This window comes from Aquila chrysaetos, chromosome Z, assembly GCF_900496995.4.
Source record: "Aquila chrysaetos chrysaetos chromosome Z, bAquChr1.4, whole genome shotgun sequence".
NCBI lineage: Eukaryota > Metazoa > Chordata > Aves > Accipitriformes > Accipitridae > Aquila > Aquila chrysaetos.
In genome coordinates this window covers 6,710,917-6,716,916 of record NC_044030.1, presented here as the reverse complement: position 1 = coordinate 6,716,916, position 6,000 = coordinate 6,710,917, and the positions used below count along the sequence as shown (strand labels likewise).

The 6,000-nt window shown below is 55.3% G+C and overlaps 1 protein-coding gene across 3 annotated transcripts in view; it reads left to right on the top strand.

Annotated features, from left to right (window-relative positions):
• Window positions 1-1,672: 1,672 nt before the first annotated feature.
• VCAN (versican) overlaps window positions 1,673-6,000 on the top strand; it is a 113,211-nt gene continuing 108,883 nt past the window's right edge. For all 3 annotated transcript variants that reach the window (XM_030004934.2, XM_030004932.2, XM_041120915.1), the window contains exon 1: window positions 1,673-1,898. The gene's annotated coding sequence lies outside the window, so the exon portion shown is untranslated. The remainder of the gene's footprint in view (window positions 1,899-6,000) is intronic.

The window sequence follows — 6,000 nt, the reverse complement described above, 5'->3', positions numbered from 1 at the left end:
CTGTTTGAAAGCACAGAGTTGCATTTCTGTCAACTGTTCCACTGCACAAGGTTTAAGGATTGAGAAACCCACAGCCCAAGATGGAGCAGGTCTGGTCTGTTGAGATGGTGCTGTCCAGGAGGGACCGACCCATGCAAGAGGAACTGGAGGGACTGGTGCCAGGGGGCTGGCAGTGATAAGGAAGCTGCTTCACACTGTCTACATTCACACAGGAGAAGGGAATCAGCCTCTCTTCAGTGCCCTTGCTAGCAAGTAAACAATTGTGGATTTACCCTATTTAAGGAGGAAAGAGCAACAAGCTCTGCAAAGGTGAGATAAGGATTTCACCCAGTGGTCCAGCTCCATTCACACCCAGGCCACAGCTCACGCAAACCTGATCTGGTTTAAGCCACTAGGTCTCCATTTCCCCCTGCTTGGCTGTCATCTCTTCCACCTCCTGCTCCTCTAACTCAGCATGGAGGGCTGTCTTTGGAAATGAGGGCTTTGGGCTTGTCTCAAACACACCGTCAGCATAACTCTGGGGACAGAGTAGCTGCAACAATAACAAGAGAGTGGCATTGAAGGAAAACTTCTCCTGCCTCTTCTTAGCAGTTGTACATGGAGCTGCCAAAAACATGCCTCGAGCGGTATGATCAGACACACCTATTTCTCCAGGCTCTTCTTTTCTGGCTCCGGATTTACACCTTCCTGGAGGAGGGGGGATTGTGGCACGTGCTTCTCTGAAAGGAGCACGCCAGAAGCACTGCTCTTGCCAGCGTTTTGTAGCTGGTGAAGGGTGCCTTAAGCGTCTGCCACATACCAAGATAGGTACCTTTTGGGAAAGGAGCTGCCTGAGGAGCACAGCAGACCCTTTATAATTGGTGAAAGTCCCTTGTAAAAGGGTGGTTTAGAGTTCTGCTTCTGACTCCATCTCAGAGAGGTTTGGACAGCAAATGCAGAGTCTAATCTTAAAAAAAAGAAAGGGGGGGGGGGGGGAGAAAAAAAGAAAAGTGGCTGGAGATGCGTAAAACTAGGGTGGAGAAGCTTGGCTCGGGAGGCTGCCGATGCGAGACTGCCTGTGAATTGGCACCAGCGGGGGAAGTTTGGAACAAGCACCAATATATTCTTTCACTGCAACCTCCGCTGAGATTGGGGAGGCAAAAGCGAAAAAGGGATTTCGGTCCCAGTCACTTTCCCCATTTCAGCCGGCTTCTCGAGCCAGGGTGGAGGAGGTCTCTCCATTCTCTTCCCGGTTAATTGTTTAATTGGGGAACAATGCGCCTTTCGCACCCGCCTGCCCCTCTCCGCAGGGCCGGTGCCGGGCGAGCGGAGGGACCCGTCCCGCCGCACGGGCTGCGGCTCCCCGGTACTTTCGGGGCCGCTCCGGGGCTGGGGTCTGCGGGGCCCCGAGGGTTCCCCGAGGGGGCGGCCGGGCCGGGGCGGCGGGAAGCGGCGGCGGCGGGGGGACGGAGGGGGGGACTGGGGGGACTGGGGCGCGCCGCTCCGCGGAGGCAGGCGCTGGGGGCTCTCCTGCGCCCAGCAGCTGCGGGAGCTTTGCAAATTGCAAGGAGGCTCTTGCAGAGCTTGTGAACCCTCCTCTCCCGAGCCAGCGCCCCTCCTCTGCAGCGCTGACGGTACAACGATATAATAATGATGGGTGGCTGAGGCTCGCATTTGAACTTGCAGGCGAGCTCCCTGTGCCTACAACTCGGTTCAGGCTCCGCAGCTCCGAGTCAGGTGCTCGCCGGCGGGGAGGGAGGGGAGGCCGAGCTCTGGGAGAAGGGGAGACCCCGGAACCACCGTCTCCTTCCAGCACTAACGAGGGGATTTACTCTTTCATGCGTCCACTGGGATCTCTGGACTAGCCTAGCCACCACGTTGTGATTTTTTGCAATCTCTGCAATACGCTACCTTTTAAGGTAACTATAACTCTTTTAATGCGGGTTGGGTTTTTTGTGGTTTTTTTTGTTGTGTTTCTTTTTTTTTTTTCTTTACATATGATTGCCAGCAAACACCTAGTGTAAGATTTAAAACGATTGTTTTACTGCTGGTACCTGTAAGGACAAAGAGTTGAACTGCAAACCTTAAGCGGGAGAGAATAGCGATGATTGGTGAATTTAAACAACCTGGGGTAAGTTCAACGACACGCGGGGGGAGAGCAGAAGGGATGCTCGGGGACCCACAAAAATCCCCTGGTGCAAAGAGGAGAACAAAGAACAGTAGGAAATAAAAGGCTTTGGGGTGGGAACCCTGACAGAAGTATTTGGTACTGGTTGTTTGAATGGCCGGGAAGGTAGAGCTGCACCTTGGTGTGCGATGGGGCTCAGGAGGGAGAAAGAAGGAAGCTATTTCCTACGGGTGTTAAATACACAAAGCGCCCGTGTGGCAGGAGCGACAAGAATGGACCTTTCCTTCGGCCACCAGTTTTTGGTTTTGTGGGTTTTTTTGGTGGTGTTTTGTGGTTTTTTTGTGTGTGTGTTGTTTTTTTTCTTTCCCTGGGAAAAGCATGTGCTTAGTCTCCTCCGCTTTTGTGTGTTCCCCCCATCCTTTTCCTTTTTTTTTTTTTTTTTTTTTTCCCCCTTCCCTTCCCCTGATGTTCTTGGAAAGCTGCTCACAGGGCAGAGCGGGGCTGAGGTGCTCAGACAGCATCTCTCCAGAGGAGACGGAGAGCAGGCGTCCTCTGAGCCACATTTTCAGTGCTGAAAGGGGGGCGGTGGGTGAGGAGGAGAATCACAAGGTCAGTGGAGCAAAACGCCCCCTTTTACACCCACGGCCAGCTTCTCGGGGCACGGGCACTGCCTTCCCCCTCCGCTCCTCGGGATTTCGCCTTTGTTTTACAAAGAAAAAGTGAGAGCATCGTGGAAGGAATTAAGGGAGTTTCGACGGCGGGAAAAAGCGGGTGGGTGTGTGTGGGGGGCGGCATCGGCAGAGGGTCGGGATCCCCTCGGCAGGGGATGGGACCCCGCGGGAAGCCTCCATCCGGCCCCCAGGCACCGTCCCCACACAAAGGGGCGACGGGGAGCGGGCGAGGGCTGGGGCCAGCCCTCATTGTCCCCCATGTCACGTCCTCCCGGCCACCCCCTCTCCCTCTGGGCACCGGCTTTCGGGATTAAGCCCCGATGGCTTTTCTTTTCTTTTTTTTTTTTACCCTTTCTTTTTTCTTTTTCTTTTTTTTTTTTTTTTTAAAAGAATGAGTGTTGAAACGTGTTGCAGAAGCCTATCCCAGGATGGAAGAGTGTAAATGTTGGGTGTGTTTCGTTTGGGGTTTTTTTTTTGTGTGTATTTTTTTTTCTTTTCTTCTTTTTTTTTTTTTTTTTCTCTTAAAAAGGCTGAGCGAAAGGGGAAGTTTCCTTCCCCAAAGAAATGAGTAAGATTTGGCGGAGCGACAGGGGCGCAACGACCGGCGGGGAGCCCTGGCCGTGGCGACGATGCGCGCTGGCGGGGCGGACCCGGCCGCCCCCGGGACGCGCTGCCGGGAGGGGCAGGGGGGAGAGGCTCTGCCGGGGCTCGGCTGTGGGGGTCGCCGACGGCCGCTGCTTAAAGGCGTCCTGGGTCCCCAGGCGGGCGGAGGGGGGAAAGGCAGGCGGGGGTTGGCGGGGAGCGGCGGGCCGGGCCCGGGGCCGGGGGGTCCCGCCGCAGGCGGGCGCGGCCCCGGCCGCTCTCGAGGAACGGGACGGGACGGGCGCGGCGGCGGCACCGCGGCGCCCCCTGGCGGCGAGCGGCGGGATCGCCGTTTCTGTAGTCGCTCGTTTCCCGCCAGAGGGCTCCGGTTTCCCTCACCGTGAAGACGCGGGGGGGGGGGGGGGGGGGGCGAGGGGGTCCTCATAATAAAATAATTTTAAAAAATTGTCGCCGCGGCTTTTCGGGCTGTTCCTCGCGCTCCCCGGAGCGACGCGGGAGCCGACACCGTCGATGGCCGCCCGTCGGGTGGTGGTTGACAGCGGGGCGGGACCGGCGGGCGGGTTTCCCGCCTCCGGCCGGGCCCTCTCAGCACCCCGGGCTCAAGGCGTGAGGCGGGCCCGAGGGCGCTGGTCCCGGCTGAGCACCCGCCGCCTCCTGAGCGCCCAGTGCTGACGCTGAGATGGGACGAGCCGGTAAGACGCGGTGAGGAAACACTCGTCCAGCCAACGCGCTGATCCATCCGCCTGCTGGGCCCCGCGATGGTGGTGCGGAGCCGTGCCGGTGGGCGCCACGAGCTGCACCTTTACGTCTTTTTCCCGTTGCTGCGCCTCACACGCGCCTCTTGCTCCCTTCACCGTGCCGGTGGTGTGGGTGCTGGGGAGAGGTGGGGCAGAAGAGGTCCGCAGCTATCCTGGGCAGCAGGCTGGCGGGCGAGAAGGCAGCGCCTGCCTTTGGGGTTGCGCGTAGCTCCGCAAGGCACGCGAGCTCCGGGACCTCGCTCCACGCGCCGCCTCTGACCATTTTCCACTGTGTCTCCGTGAGGCCGCCCGAGAGCCCAGAGTCACTTCTGGCATAAATTAGTGTGGGCCTGGGAGGGATGTCCTCAGGCAGCAGCTTCTCGGCAGCTGCCAGAGCGAGGAGCGCCAGAACACGCTGTGCTTGGGTCACTTTCCCCGCCTGCGCTTGGGTCTGGAGGCAGCACCGCTCGCCTGTTGAGGCTCCAGCGCGGGAACGGTTCCCCCTGCGGCTGCTGGTGCTGGAGGTGGTGAGGGAGGGACGACGCCCCTAGGAATTCGGGCAAGGAGCTCTTAGGAGGGCCTGTGCAAGTGATCCTGTGGGCTAAGCAGAAGCCACCGGTGAATCGGATGCAGGCCGAGCCCGCCCTGTGGCAGCAGAGTGGGCTCATTAGTCAAATGGCAGAGATGTGGTGAAACTGGCAAAGTTAATTAGGCAGCACTTACGGTGGGGTTGATACATGTCAGCAATTAACAGTCAGATGGCACAAAAGGATCAAAGGACTGCAAAAGCAAAAGAACGTGCAGGCTGTGTGTGTTTGAGAGAGGATAGCAACTGTGAAGGTTTCAGAGCTCGGAAGGTAGCAAGAGGTGTGCTATGTCTGGGATCCGTCATTTCTAGCTTGCTGGGCTTTCACTGGAAAGCTGTGTAATTTACTGTTTTACCCATTAGTAGGAGCAGCAACCTCAAGTCACTTCTCTGGTGCCAGGTTCTCTTAGGGTTCATCCCCCTCCCTTTTTTTTTTTTTTTTTTTTTTTTTAAATTTTTTTATGTGAACCTGCCTCACTGGAGGCAAGGAAAGTCCACAGGCAGAGACTGCTTTTTATGTGTTTAAGGAACATATCCAGCTTTCACAATACAGCTGTAGAGCACGTGCTGAATCAATCTCAGTGTGACCTGAGAAGCTGCAGCTTTTAAAGACAGTGTCATCTCTATGAAAGTAGCTAATTTCTCATTGTCCCAACTTCAGAGAAATTGGGAATGGTTTTTAGATGGTAGATTTTATTCTGTTCCACACCAGGACAATTCACTGTCTTTTTTTAACCTGGAGTTTAAAACAGAGAGACGTGATGTTCTCCCATCTGGTTAAATTAAAATAGCATTGGTGTGAGATCAAGCTTACATTGTAAACTAAACAGGAGCTGGAATTTGGTCAGAACTTATTGCTCCTACGAGTTTTTGCTGTGGTAAGGAAAGGTAGCAGTGCCTGCAAAAACAGGAGCCCTGTTCTCTCCCCACACAGAGAACCTCAGCTGCTAGTTTTTAAAGATGTGAAGTTTGTCAAGGACTTGGCATCTTTTGGATAAAAGACGTGCTCAGGGTTGCATCCAGTTTAAAAATGTAGTGCAAATTACTACAGTAGATCAGTCTGCCTGTAGTAGGTCCTAAAAAAATGGATCAGTCCGGTTGGAAACTAGCCAGCAGGCAACCCAAGTTTGGTCACATTAAGTGAGATACTTTTTTAACAGAAGGTGGAAATTAAACACTTACTCAAGTCTTGTGGTCTTGACTTTGCAGGATTTTCTTACTGTGTCCATAGTATTATGGCTTTCTCTTTCTCTAGGTGTAGTGACACCAAGGGCGGGGGGGGGGGGGAGGGGGGGG